Source organism: Cervus elaphus, chromosome 1, assembly GCF_910594005.1.
Source record: "Cervus elaphus chromosome 1, mCerEla1.1, whole genome shotgun sequence".
In the NCBI taxonomy this organism is placed as follows: Eukaryota; Metazoa; Chordata; class Mammalia; order Artiodactyla; family Cervidae; genus Cervus; species Cervus elaphus.
In genome coordinates, this window is record NC_057815.1 from 36,361,870 (window position 1) to 36,376,865 (window position 14,996).

The window sequence follows — 14,996 nt, forward strand, 5'->3', positions numbered from 1 at the left end:
CTTCTCAAGCACCACAATTTGAAAGCATTAATTCTTTGGCACTCAGCCTTGTTTACGATCCAACTCACACAGTATATGACTACTGAAAAAACCATAACTTGGACTATATGGACTTTTGTTGGCAAAGTGATGTCTCTGCTTTTTAATATGCTGTCTAGGTTTGTCATAGCTTTTCTTTCAAGGAGCAAGCCTCTTTTAATTTCACCATCCACAGTGATTTTGGAGTCCCCCAAAATAAAGTCTGTCACTGTTTCCATTCCCCCCCTCCCCCATCTATTTGCCTTGAAGGGATGGGAACAGATCTTCATTTTTTGAATGTTGAGTTTTAAGCCAGCTTTTTCACTCCTCTTTCACCCTCATCAAGAAGCTCTTTAGTTCCTCTTCACTTTCTGCCATTAGGGTGGTATTATCTGCATATCTGAGGTTGTTGATATTTCTCCTGGCAATCTTGAGTCAGGCTTAAGCTTCATCCAGCCCAGCATTTCGCATGATGTACTCTGAATAGAGATTAAATAAGCAGGGTGACATTATACAGCCTGGACGTACTCCTTTCCCAATTTGAAACCTGGCCATTTTTCCGTATCTGGTTCTAACTGTTGCTTCTTGACCTGCATACAGGTTTCTCAGGAGGCAGGTAAGATGGTCTGGTATTCCCATCTCTTTCAGAATTTTCCACAGTTTGTTGTGATCCACACAGTCAAAGGCATTAGCATAGTCAATGAAGCAGAAGTAGATGTTTTTCTGGAACCCACTTGCTTTTTCTATGATCCATCAGATGTTGGCAATTTGATCTCTGGCTTCTCTGCCTTTTCTGAATCCAGCTTGTACAGCGGGAAGTTCTCCGTTCACCTACTGTTGAAGCCTCGCTTGAAGGATTTTGAGCGTTACATTGCTAGCATGTGAAATGAGGGCAATTGTGCAGTAATTTGAACATTCTTTGGCATTGCCTTTCTTTGGGATTGGAATGAATACTGACCTTTTCCAGTCCTGTGGCCACTGCTGAGTTTTTCAAATTTGCTGACATAATGTGTGCAGCACTTTAACAACATCATCTTTTAGGATGTGAAATAGCTCACCTGGAATTCCATCACCTCCATTAGCTTTGTTCGTCATGATGCTTCCTAAGGCCCACTTGACTTCACATTCCAGGATGTCTGGCTCTAGGTGAGTGATCACACCATTGTGATTATCCAGGTCATTAAGGTCTTTTTTGTATAGTTCTTCTGTGTATTCTTGCCACCTCTTCTTAATATTTTCTGCTTCTGTTAGGTCTATATTGTCTCTATCCTTTATGTGTCCATCTTTGCATGAAATATGCCCTTGGTATCTCTCATTTTCCTGAAGAGATCTCTAGTATTTCCCATTCTGCTTGCTTTCCTCTATTTCTTTGCACTGATCACTGAGGAAGGCTTTCTTATCCCTCCTTGCTTTTCTCTGGAAGTCTGCATTCCGATGGGTGTATCCTCCCTTGCTCCTTTGCCTTTTGCTTCCCTTCTTTTCTCAGCTATTTGTAAGGCCTCCTCAGACAACCATTTTGCCTTTTTTCATTTCCTCTTCTTGGGGATGGTTTTGATCACTGCCTCTTATACAGTGTTACAAACCTCCATCCGTAGTTCTTCAGGCACTCTGTATATCAGATCTAATCCCTTGAATCTATGTCACTTCCACTGAACAATCATAACGGATTTGCTTTAGGTCATACCTGAATGGTCTAGTGGTTTTCCCTACTTTCTTAGATTTGAGACTGAATTTTGCAATAAGGAGCTGATATTATGAGTCACAGTAAGCTTGGTCTTGTTTTTTCTGACTGTGTAGAGCTTCTCCATCTTTGGCTGAAAAGAATATAATCAGTCTGATTTCAGTACTGCTCAGCTGGTGATGTCCATGTGTAGAGTTGTCTCTTGTGTTGTTGGAAGAGAGTGTTTGCTCTGACCAGCACATTCTCTTGGCAAAACTCTTTGCCTTGCTTCATTTTGTAGTCCAAGGTCAAACTTGCCTGTTATTCCAGGTATCTCTTGACTTCTTACTTTTTCATTCCAGTCCCCTCTGATGAAAAGAACATCTTTTTTTGGTGTTACTTCTAGAAGGTCTTGCTGGTCTTCATAGAACCATTCACCTTCATCTTCTGTGGCATCAGTGGTTGGGGCATAGACTTAGATTACTATGATATTGAATGTTTTGCATTGGAAGTGAACCGAGATCATTCTGTCATTTTTGAGACTGCACCCAAGTACTGCATTTTGGACTCTTTTGTTGACTATGAGAGCTACTCCATTTCTTCTAAGGGATTCTTGCCCACAGTAGTAGATATAATGGTCATCTGAATTAAATTTGCCCATTCCTGTCTATTTCAGTTTACTGATTCCTAAAATGTTACTGTTCACTCTTGCCATCTCTGTTTAATGGCACTTCCAATTACCTTGATTCATGGACCGAACATTCCAGGTTCCTATGCAATATTGTTCTTTACAGCATTAGACTTTGCTTTCACCACCAGAAACATCCACAACTGAGCATTGTTTCTGCTTTGGCTCAGCCTTTTCATTCCTTCTGGAGTTTCTCTGCTATTTCTCTGCTCTTCTCAGTAGCATATTGGACATCTACAGACCTGGGGGGTTCATCTTTCAGTGTCATATCTTTTTGACTTTTCTGTTCATGGGGTTTTCAAGGCAAGAATGCTGGCATGGTTTGCCATTCCCTTCTCCAGTGGACCACATGTTGTCAAAACTCTCCACCCTGACCCATCGGTCTTGTTTTTATTTGGCTCATCATTTTTATTTGGAAAATAAAAACTATAAGCCAAAAGTTTTTATTTGGAAATTTGTGTGTATATACATATTTGCCTATTTGGTCTACTCCAAATTTTGGAAAAGACCCTGATGCTGGGAAAGATTGAAGGCAAAATGAGGAGAGGATGACAGCATCAGTTTCAGTTCAGTCACTCAGTCACGTCCGACGCTTTGCAACACCATGAACCGTAGCATGCCAGGCCTCCCTGTCCATCACCAACTCCTGGAGTCCACCCAAACCCATGTCCATTGAGTCGGTGATGCCATCCAACCATCTCATCCTCTGTTGTCCCCTTCTCCTCCTGACCTCAATCTTTCCCAGCATCAGGGTCTTTTCAAATGAGTCAGCTCTTTGCATCAGGTGGCCAAAATATTGGAGTTTCAGGTTCAGCATGAGTCCTTCCAATGAACACCCAGGACTGACTTCCTTTAGGATGGACCGGTTGGATCTCCTCACAGTCCAAGGGACTCTCGAGAGTCTTCTCTAACACCACAGTTCAAAAACATCAATCCTTCTGCACTCAGCTTTCTTTATAGTCCAACTCTCACATCCATACATGACCACTGGAAAAACTATAACCTTGACTAGACGACCCTTTGTTGACAAAGTAGTGTCTTTGCTTTTCAATATGCTGTCTAGGTTGGTCATAACTTTCCTTCCAAGGAGTAAGTGTCTTTTAATTTGGCTGTAATCACCATCCGCAGTGATTCTGGAGCCGAGAAAAATAAAGTCAGCCACTGTTTCCCCATCTATTTGCCATGAAGTGATGGGACCGGATGCCATGATCTTAGTTTTCTGAATGTTGAGCTTTAAGCCAACTTCTTCACTCTCCTCTTTCACATTCATCAAGAGACTCTTTAGTTTTTCTTTACTTTCTGCCATAAGGGTGGTGTCAAGATGGCTAAATAGCATCATTGACTCAATGGACATAAATTTGAGCAAACTCTGGGATATAGTGAAGACAGGGAAGCTGGCATGCTGCAGTCCATGGGATTGCAAAGAGTCAAACACGATTTAGTGACTGAACAACAACAACATGTGCATTCTATTGACAGTGATTAATTGTATATTTTTGTAATGTTTATTATTTTGGCAATGAATATATATTCCAGTTAGAACAATAGCTTAACAAAATAAAACAACAATACATAGGTAGTATGTCCTCTATCATCCTACTGGGGTTTGGCCTCTTCCTATTCTTCATTCTTTGATGAAACTAGATAGTGGTTTCAATAGTGTGTGAACGTAGGCTGATGATCTTAATCTTTTGTTTTTAGGCTAAAGAGTGTTGGTATCTGGAGCCTCCTCCTTTACTCTCCAGAAAGTGTGTTCACTTATTCATTTGAGCACTGGGGATAGACATTGAGACAAATATGTTGGTATTGTGTAAAATTTTTTTTAAGTTATTTATTATCTGTTTATTTTTGGCTGCACTGGGTATTCATTGCTGCATGAGAGCTTGCTCTAGTTGCAGCAAGCAGGGCTACTCTTTGTTGCAGCGTGCAGGCTTCTCATCGTGGTGGCTTCTCATGTTGCAGAGCGCTGGCTCTAGGCTCACGGGCTCAGTAGTTGTGGCGCATGGGCTTAATTGCCCCATGGCATGTGGGATCTTCTGGACCAGGGATTGAACCCATGTCCCCTGCATTGGCAGGCAGATTCTTGACCACTGGACCACCAGGGAAGTTGGTATCATTTGACATTTTAAGTGATGGTGTAATGGAAGAAAAAAAAAAACAGCATTGTATAACCACAACTGAGAACATGGGGCCAACACACAAACAAGTCTTCTGAAAACATTGGTTACATGAAAATCCCTTTTGTTCTGCTGAGCATGTAATAATTGGGAAATATAGATGTTAGCCCAAGTTTGGGAGCAAAGATTGAGGGGAATCAAAAATTGTTCCACAAAATAAAATGAGAATTTGAAGTTTCTAGAACTTATCCAGAAGAGACTTGGGAAAGAGGAGAGACTAGAGGGACAGATGAGAAAAGAGGTGGTGTGAGGCTGGGATCTGGGGACAAGAGGGTTACAGTAGCCAGAGGAAAAAAGAAGTCCTGATTGTGAAGTGACCAGCAGATGGACAAGGTTATCCATGTGCAATGTGCTTTTTTTTTTCATTTGACAGCATGATTCATTCTTTTGTCCCTCACACTTTTTTTTGGTAATATTGATATAGACATAGAGACTATGTCTTGAAAAAATATTAGTGGTTTGTTTTATTTTACTTTGGATATTTTATATCAGAAGTGAATTTCTTTCAGGATCAAAGCAATGTCCTTATTCCAGAGCATATGCTAGATGCCAAGATGATCCACAAACTGTACCAATTCACTGGAAGAAGGCATCTGGAGCCAGAAATGACTGAGAATATAAACCTCCTAGGAATTTGCAGAACGCTTTGGAGTAGATGCAGAGATGTAATATTCTATGCAATGGAATTCCACAATGTGGAATACTAGATCTCAGGAAAACTTCAGGTGACATCTAGGTTACACTATGCAAAACCCCTGTTCAGTGTTTCTTCATGTTTGTGAAATTCAGGTTCAGCCTTATGCATTGAGCTTGCTCATTACTTACAAGGTATGATTTGAATGAGCTCCTAGACCTAGCTTACCTGGACTATCTTCTCTCTGACCTCAAAGCCTTACCTGCAACTTTCTTCACTCTTCTAGTCTAGAAAGCACAAATGAGGCATTGTTTCAGCAAAGTCCTACCTACTTTACAGGATTACCATAAAGATTTTAAAAGATGTGAAAATACTTAGGGTATTTAAAAATGCTATACCAATATGGACATTCATTACTGTGTTATTGTTTTTATTTCTAATAAAGATGATAGTAAACATTAAAAAATTGTACCTATAATTATATACCAGGTACACTATGAATGTTCTCATTTAATACTCATAACATTTCTATGAGTGTCTCTATGAGACAGAAGGTATTATTTTTCTTCTCATTTTAGGGATGACAATAATTACCTAGAGTCAAGAATTGAACACAGTTCTACAGGACTAAAATATTGTCCTTTTAAAGAGCTAAATAACAAATACAGATTAATAACTGGTGTTTTAGAAACTAAATCAGTGATGATACTTCCCTGATGGTCCAATAGCTGAGACTCCATGCTCCCAGTGCTGGGGGCCTGGGTTTGATCTGTGTTCATCGAACTTGATCCCACATTTTAAGCTGCAACTAAAGATACCACATGCTTCAATGAAGATGGAATATCATGCATGCCATGACTAAGTTCCGGCACAGCCAAATAAATAAATTTTTAAAAAAGAAAATAAATCGGTAAGAAATACAAACAACTCTACAAAAAATGAGCAATGGTTAAAGATAGACAAATAGTTTTTAAATATATGAAAATAGCAACACCTTAATAACAAAACCATAATTAAATACCATAGCACTTATGTGATTACCAAAAAAGAGAAAGCTTAATAACAACTGGTGAAGTTCATAGTAGCAGGCAGAAAAGCAGAAAAGGTGAAGGAAACCAATCAGCTTGATGAGGATCTTGTGAGAAAGAGGAGCTAGAGTCATTTCTGTCAGGTTCTGTTTGACATGTAAGTTCACAGAAAAAAAGAGAGATCCTGCCGCCCCAGGGGCTCATAGTCTGGTGGGAGGACACAGATACATAAGTGAAACTGCATGATACAGACTGTAAAAAGAATACGTTCACAAGGTAAGTCTGAGGAGAAAGAATAGAGACTGGGATTCCCACAGCATTTAGTTTTCCCACACGGCATTTTAAAGTTATGGTGTGGGAAAGCATTAAGAGCAAAGCTCCCAGACCAGCCTGCTGAAAGACCCCTCAGGATTTCCTTGGTGGTCCAGGGGCTAGAATGTCTTGCTTCCACTGCAGGGCATGTGGGTTCCATTGTGCTCAGGGAACAAGATTTGACATGCTTTGTGGCCAAAAGTAAATAAATATATAAGTTGTTGTCGTTGCTGTTCAGTTGCTCAGCTGTGTCCGACTCTTTGCTACCCCACGGACTGCAGCATGCCAGGTTTCCCAGTCCTCTACCATCTCCCGGAGCTAGAAGTTAACCCAGCTCTAAAGTTAAGGTTGATCCTATATGAATTTAATTGTACTTATATATATCCTTGGTGGGTAAAAGTTTTGTTATTGGCATGTAATCTAAAGCTTTCCTGACAAAAATGTATATGTTTTTGTATTTTCCCTCTGCTTTTCCAGCCATGCTTCCTAGTTTACAAGGGAAAAAAGTGCGGACTTCCCTGGTGATCCAGTGGTTGGAGAACCCCCTTGCAGTTTCATTCCTTGGTCCAGGAAGATCCCACATACTGCAACCAAGTCTGTGGCCACAACTACTGAGTCTGTGCTCTCTAGGACCCATGGTCCACAACAGAAGAAACCACTGAAGTGAGAAGCCAGCGCACTGCAATGAAGAGTAGCCGCAGCTCTTTGCAGTTAGAGAAAGCCACGTGCAGCAATGAAGACCTAGCACCGCCATAAATAAATAAGTATTAAAAACAGAAAAAATGCAACTATTCTTAAAAGCCAAGTGAAATGCAGTAGAGTCATATTTTCCTTTCAAGAGTGGCAAAACAGAACAATCTCCGCAAGTCTTGAGATTTGACTCAATCTTGCATAGTTTTTTCCTTTTTTTTTTTATTCCCAGAAAATACCTACTAATCAGTTTTCCCTCTTCTGCAAAAATAAGTAAGCACTTTTATTGACTTTAGTATCAGCATTATGTCTGTGAAACAGCTCTCTGGGAGAACCTTAAAAAGGATGTGAAAGCAAAAAAGCTGTCTCTAAGTTAAATTTACATTTTATGACAATTTAGGAATTTTCTGTTCGTGTTTCAATTACCCAGCTGGATTTTGACACTTTTCGGGCTGGGATCACATGTCAGATACCTTTGTATCCCCATTCCTCACTCAGCACACTGCCCAGCACATGCTAAAGTAGTCAGAGAAAAGGTGTGGAATGAATGAACAAGTTGGCTTCTGTAGCTTCTCTCTTCGTTTTAAATCAACAATTGAGCAGTGCACGCCTGTGCGGAAGGAGTTTATAAGCAGAACTCATGCATTGTGTAGCTACTGAATGATCAACAGATGCTCAACAATACTGTGACATTGTAAATATATTTTTTGCAGTGGCAGCTGCTTCTGACAAAAAAAAAAAAAAAAAAACCTAGACATAAAAAAAAAGCTAGATGTGATAGACAAAGAATGCAGGAAATTAAGATAAGTTGTGCCCAGCAGTTAATTTATAAAAACGACTGAGTGAAAACACCAGGTCAAGGCCATTGTAAAAAAAGTTGTCTTCGAAATGAAAGGCATGTCATGCCATGCGTGGCCACAAGGGGCGCACCAGAGTCAGTCTGAAGGAAGAGAAAAGTGTTCTTTGCTCTGTCCTATCTGACTCTTTGTGACCCCATGGACTGTAACCCGCCAGGCTCCTCCCTGTCCATGGAATTCTCCAGGCAAGAATACTGGTGAGGGTAGCCAGCCATTCCCTTCTCAGGGGATCTTCCCCGACCCAGGGATACGAACCCAAGTCTTTTGCGTTGCAGGCAGATTCTTTACCATCTGAGCCACCAGGGAAGCCTGAAGGAAGAGAGGAGGGGAGGCAAAGTGCAGGTCACAGTCTTTGTTATGTTTTCTGTGGGAAAAGCAAGGCAGAGAAAGGCAAACATTCGGATATCTGAGTAATTCCAGCGAACTTTGGGGGACAGGGCTGTCCCTGTTGTCTGGTATCTGATCTTGGGATGATTTAGGGCAGGGGAAATACTGGCTATGTATGTATGTGACTGCTACCTAAAGGAGGTGGTTGATGGTGCGGAGTTTGAATTGGTTGGTTTGTATAGGAAGGCTGGGTTCATCAACCAACATACTGTTTCCTATCTCAGAAATTAGCCAGCCCTAAAGGGCAGTCCCTTCCCCAGCCAGCAAAGCCCCCAAAGATGTCAAAACCTCATAAGATATAGAACATAGGTATAATTAATGCATAAAATCCCAGAGCTTAAATGTTATGACAAGAAGTATATGAATGAGAAATTTTTACCTATACCCGTTAATGTGGTACTGCTTTAGGCGTCTGTTAAATCTGTATGCTAACTTGAAAAGCAATGCCATCTTCACTACAGTTACTCTTCTTGTCCATGAGTATTTCTCTGTTTCAGGGTTCCTTTATTTCTTTTTATTTCTTTTAATAAGTTTTATAAATTTTCTCTGAGTAGCTTTTATTATCTAAGTTATATTATTCCCAATATACTCCTTCTTACTATTATAAATAGGATTAAAAAATAAGAGAAAATTTTTCTTACTTATATCACTTGTATATTGAAGTGAAATTATTTTTTGTGGCTGTATGTATTGTAATATCTTGCAAATTTGCAGAGTTAATTTATTGGGATGGCCAAAATGTTCATTCAGTTTTTCTCTAAGATATCAAAAACCTAAATGAAACTTTAGGCCAAGCCAATATTATCTTTAATAAATCTTTAGTTTAAAAAAAATTTTGCTATTAAAAACTTGAAAATTTATATAAGTACCCATCACCCAGGCTCAACAGTTGCTGAAATGTTACCTTATTTCTTCTATTTCCCCTCTCCCATACATTCAGGTCCTTCAGTTCTGCTTAAGATGCCCAATAACGTCCTGTAATATTTCTCTGGCTCCAGCAGAGTTATTCACATGTCTGGAAAGTTTCTGAATCTCTGTACTTTTTTCCTTTCTCATGTTTGATTGTGCTGTTTTGTTTTTTACTACTTTTCATGCTGACTTTTTGTCTCTGTTCTCAACTTTGAATATAGTTGTATCTATTTAAATTCAGAGTCAACAAAAGAAGGGAGATAATCCTAAAACTGGAGAAGGAAATGGCAGCCCATTCCAGTATTCTTGCCTGGAGAATCTCATGGACAAAAGAGCCTGGTGGGCTATAGTCCATGGGGTTGCGAGAGTCGGACATGGCTTAGCAACTAAACCAAACCAACCCGTGTGAGTGAGGACTTCCTTTTGTTCTGATTTCTGTCCGATGGCATGGTAATGGAATCTTCCTTTAAAATCTGTGTTTAGAGGGAAGATTGATATGACAGCCTCTTTCTCAGTTTCCAGCAACTTTTCACTTAGTATACTCCTGCTCTGTTGAAGTTGCCTCTCTCCCTTACTCCTTTTGCTGGCTCTTCTATGAGTCTCTAGTACATGAGGAGTTGTGGTTTTTAAAAAGTGCTGCCACAGTAAGGTTTTTCCCTGTTTCCTCTTCTAACTCTGAGTCACGTACAGCAAAACAAGAAGCCCCAGCTATAGGTATGATTATTTTTTCTTTTTAGAATTATTTGTTTATTATTGGCTGCACTGGGACTTCGTTGCTGCATGCACGTTTTCTCTTGTCACAGTGCACCAGCTTCTCACTGCAGTGGCTTCTCTCGTGGGGCACGTGCTGTAGGTGCTTCAGTTGCTTTGCAGCATGTGGGAGCTTCCTAGACAAGGGCTCGAACCAATTCCCCTGCATTGACAGGTGGATTCTTAACCCCTGGACCACAGGGAAAACCTGGATTTTTTAGTGGGGGAGGTTGGTGGGGATGTGGAGAATGGTGCTCTTTTAAAAAATTTATTTATTTTAGTTGGATAATAATTACTTTACAATATTGTTAAGGTTTTTGCCATAGTTCAACATGAATCAGCCTCAGGTACATGAGTGCCCCATTCTGAAACCACTCCCACCTCCTTCTTGACCCCATCGCTCTGGGTGGTCCCAGAGTACCTGCTTTGGGTGCCCTGCTTCATGCTTCACTTGCATTGGTCATCTGTTTTACATATGGTAATGTACATGTTTCAATGCTATTCTCTCAAATCATCCCACCTTTGCCTTCTCCCACAGAGTCTAAAAGTCTGTTCTTTTTTTTTTTTTTCAGATCAACATCTTACACCTCATAATACATTCACAAATTTTTCCACAAATTTCATGTTTACAAGTACAAAAAGGCAAAGAACCTCAAAGAATCGAAGTAACTGTATCATCGACTACATTCAGTAGAGTTAGTACTGTTGTCCCCTTTCTTCATCTTCTAAATCCAGATTCTGGGTTGGGCCGGATGGGAGCTGGGTGTCAGGTCTAGTATTTGTGAATCCATCCCCCATGTGGACTCCGCTTTCAGAAGTTGGAGACTGGGTGTAGTTCTGCACACGATTGGGTTTCAACAGAGCTGAACTGAGATGCCATCGTGTTCCAGGCCAGATCGGCCAGAAGAAAGTCATCATTGCTGTCTGAGTTTCATTGCTGGTGAAGAATAAGCTCCCCAAAGTTTTGAAGCCAGAATTCATGGTGTGTGTTTCAGCTCTGTTCAACTGAACTTTGCTTTCCAGGGCAGGCGGGTTTTTAGCAGTGGAGATTCTGTCAGTCTGGGTCTGTGTGTCAGGTGAATCAGTACTCAGGGAAAGCTGGAGTGTTTCAGGATACTTCCCAGTGGCAGATGAGGGCTACGGTCTAAAAAGAAGTTCAGGTCCGTCTGTGTCTGCATGTCAAACATCTCAAGGCCTAAGAAGCTAGAATTTCCCCTACAACTTAGGCCTGGGCAGAAGGGTCTGCAAGGAAGAAGTCAGTTTGGGTTTCTGTGTCCAGCGATTCTAAGACTGGCTGAATGGTCATGGTGCTAAGCTCACTATCCTTGGTTTGCATCTGTATATTTGAGGCTGAAAAGAATGCTTCAATATCAAAATCAATTGCAGGATTCTGGGTTGGGCCAGATGGGAGCTGGGTGTCAGGTCCAGTATTTGTGTCAGACAAAAGACTATGATTGTCCGGCGTCTGACCAGGTAGGTTACTTGACAAGGTGTTTTCTAGATCACTTAATAAATCCATGGTCGGGGTCTGATTATCTGTCATGTTCTGTGACAAAAGCATACTATTTGGTGCACTGAAATGTATAATTGGTGCGGATTTCTCAATACCTGAGTTAAAGTTTTAGGGTGGTTCTGAGATAACAAGTCATAAGTTACAGTCTCTGCTACTAAGCTGCTGCTTATAATATTGTCTGTAGACACACCATATGATGAATGGACATGCTCAAAAATGTCTCCACACATTACAGCTTGGTCCATCTGTACTCGGTCATCTGCTGGACTTTGCATTCTGCTGGTCTGAGTTTCTCTGAAGATGCCACCTGGCTGGAAACTGGCATCTATAAATGCATCAGTCTGAGCAATGATAGATGAGGTTACCTTAGAAGTAGGGCAAAAAAGTCTGACTTTGAACACTAATGGGAAGGGAAACCTGGCAACCAAACGTCAAATCAGTTTGTGAACAGGATGACACAGAGGAGTCTAGACTGGCCCACTGTGCAGGCGGCATGAATTGTGGTCTGGTGTAGGACAGGTCTGTCTGTACATTGATTAAAAAAATGCTGTTTTTCTGACATGTGTTCCCAAGTTCTTGTAATGGGCTATGGATGCATGCATCGCCTCAGTCATGTCCGTCTCTGTGCAACCCCAGGGACAGCAGCCCACCAGGCCCCCCTGTCCACGGGATTCCCCAGGCAAGAACACTGGAGTGGGTTGCCATTTCCTTCTCCAGTAATGGGCTAAATGAACTTTCACCCAGGTTCACTTGAACACCTGTACTAATCGGCTCAACAGCAACAGGATTTACAACTTTTGAAAGAGGGAGGCTCTCCTTGAGACAGCAGGCCTCCGAATCTAGGCTGAGGATCAGGGTTCCAATGGACAAGGGCCGTAAGTACATGGCACCGAGGGCAGAGCCCTGATGGTTGACACCCAGCACCACAGGCTGGGCCGAGGAGTCGGCTGTAGGCATAGAGACAGGCACAGGAGAAAAGTGCATGACGGGTGGTTTAACCAAAGCCACTTCGGGCTTTGGTAAAAGCAACTTCTGAGGGTACCTTGGAGCTGCTGGAAGAGTCTGTTGTTTGGCATTAGAGCTGCAAGAGTCTTCAAAGGAAGCCACCGGCTTTATTTCTGAAGTTTCTAGTTCTGGAGCGTCTGGTCGTGAAATTGGTTGGTTGCTTGGTGATTCAACGGTCTTCCTGGACAGCTTCTGGCTTGCAGGCAGTTTTCCATTTTCCTTTCCTTACTAGGTGGATCCCTGTGTTCTGCAGGGATCTTATGGCCAGTTCGGTAGATGTGGGGCTGTAACGCAGTTCCTGCTGGCATAGGGACAGCCACATGTGCACTGGAAGGTCTTGCCACAATCCTCTGCATGTCTTTTCAAGTCCCACTTGGTGCCATACGAATTGCTGCACTTACTACATTTATGCTTCTTTTCAGCATGCATTTTCAAACAGTGCTGTTTTGCGAGAGAAAATTGAGAAAATGATCTGTCAGGGCCTCCAGGGCACGCTTCAGCTGGACAACAGCAGAATTTTGGTACAGTTTTCAAATCTTTTCTTATTGTTGGATTTACTGTACCATCATGCAGATTACGTCATGCAAAACGCTGGGCTGGATGAATCACAAGTTGGAATCAAGATTGCTGGGAGAAATATCAACAACCCAAGATATGCAGATGATACCACTTTAGTGGCAGAAAGTGAAGAGGAACTAGATGAAGGTGATGAGAAGAATGAAAAAGCTGGCTTAAAACTCAACATTCAAAAAATAAAGATCATGGCATCCAGTCCCATCACTTCGTGGCAAATAGATGGGAAACAATGGCAATAGCATCAGATTTCATTTTCTTGGGCTCCAGAATCACTGAAGATGGTGACTGCAGCCACAAAATTCAAAGACATTTGCTCCTTGGAAGAATAGCTAGGACAAACCTAGACAGTGTATTGAAAAGCAGAGACATCACTTTTCTGACAAAGGTCCATCTAGTCAAAGCTATTGTTTTTCCAGTGGTCATGTAGGGATGTGAGAATTGGTCCATAAAGGAAGCTGAGCACCGAAGAATTGATGCTTTTAAACTGTAGTGTTGGAGAAGACTCTTGAGAGTCCCTTGCACACAAGGAGATCAAACCAGTCAATCCAAAAGGAAATCAATCCTGAATATTCATTGGAAGGGCTGGTGCTGAAGCTGAAGTTCCAGAACTTCAGCCATCTGATGCGAAGAGCCAACTAATTGGAAAAGACTTTGATGCTGGGAAAGATTGAGGGCTAGAGGAGAAGGGGGTGACATAGGATGAGATGGTTGAATGGCATCACTGACTCAGTGGACATGAGTTTGAGCAAACTCAGGAAGGTAAGGAAGGTCAGTGAAGCCTGGAGTGCGGCAGTTCATGGGGTTGCAAAAAGTCAGACACGACAAAGCAACTGAACAACAATTGTATACTATCCAACCAGTCCCGAGAGGTATTGATAAATGGTATCTTTTGCTTAACGGATGCTTCACAAGGTTTGGAGAAATATAGCTCCTGATAGCAGTTCCACAAAAAACAACAATATAAAGTGTTTAAAAGGGCTTGCGAGAATGACGTTCAGGCCAACAACGTTGAGAGCCCTCGGCAGACTGGCCGCTTCCTTTGTGCTTAGAGATTTAATGTCTGCCTTGATAATCAGTGAGGGGATGATCTGAAGGTGAGGGGTGGCTGTTACATAAGCTGCAGGCGGGGGCTCTTGACCGGGTGCATGTGGAGCGCGGGGCTGCTGGGCAGGATCTTGCGGAACACCCGGTGCACGGTGCGCGGCGGGCCGAGCTCCCGGGCGGGCGGCACGGACCCCGCGGGCTGCTGCCTCGCCGCCGTGGCTCGCGGCCGGCTGCCTCTCAGCAGCCCGGGGGACCCCACCGGCCCGAGGAGGCGGCGGCGGCGGCGGCTCCCCTCGCGGCCGCCGGGACGGCCGGGGCGCCCGAGGCGAAAGCCGCGGAATCCGCCGCCGCCGCCCCAGAGGCCTCCGTGGCTCTCGCACCGCGGCCGGATCAGGCTCCAAAAATTGTTCTTTATGTCTGTGTCTCCTTTGCTGCTGGATCTTTGAGAGAGAAACTGTGGACAAGAAATAAGAAGACTGCTCTTTCTAGTAGAAAGAAAGGGATATTTTTTGCTAAGGGACCTGAGATTAGCTTATGTAAATCTTTCCTGACCTATCTCAATATCTTCCAAATATAAAGATTATAAGAGAAAAGCAGCCCTGCACTTAAAAAGAAACTAGGGTATTATGAATAAAGAAGGAAGCGGCACTGTCCTTTGTCCACCAGCTCTCCTGCTTGTGGTCTACATAGTCTTCCACTAAGCAGATGCATGTGGCGGATGGCTGATACTGAATGAATGGTGTCTCCT

The 14,996-nt window shown here is 42.3% G+C and overlaps 1 pseudogene; it reads right to left on the reverse strand.

Moving 5' to 3' along the window:
• Positions 1 to 10,921: 10,921 nt before the first annotated feature.
• LOC122682820 overlaps positions 10,922 to 14,996 on the reverse strand; it is a 29,509-nt pseudogene continuing 25,434 nt past the window's right edge.